This window comes from Palaemon carinicauda, chromosome 9, assembly GCF_036898095.1.
Source record: "Palaemon carinicauda isolate YSFRI2023 chromosome 9, ASM3689809v2, whole genome shotgun sequence".
Classification (NCBI taxonomy): Eukaryota; Metazoa; Arthropoda; class Malacostraca; order Decapoda; family Palaemonidae; genus Palaemon; species Palaemon carinicauda.
Genome location: NC_090733.1, coordinates 62,226,228 through 62,226,495, shown reverse-complemented (window position 1 = coordinate 62,226,495; position 268 = coordinate 62,226,228).

Below are 268 nucleotides of genomic sequence, written 5' to 3'. Positions count from 1 at the left end.
GTGCTCGACCGCCTACAACAAAACGGCCTTGTAATCCTGTACGGCAAGTGTACCTTTGGCACCAACGAAGTGTTGTTCTGAAGGAGTCCATCCCCTCCCTGAGAAGGTAGCATCCGTTCAGAACTTCCCCACACCCTCGACCGTCAAAGCACTGCAGGAATTCTTGGGCATGATCAACTATTATCCCCGTTTTCTGCCAGGCATTGCTGCCACTCTTGCTCCCCTCTACGCTTCCCTCAAGGGCAAGCCAAAAGACCTGAAGTGGGGT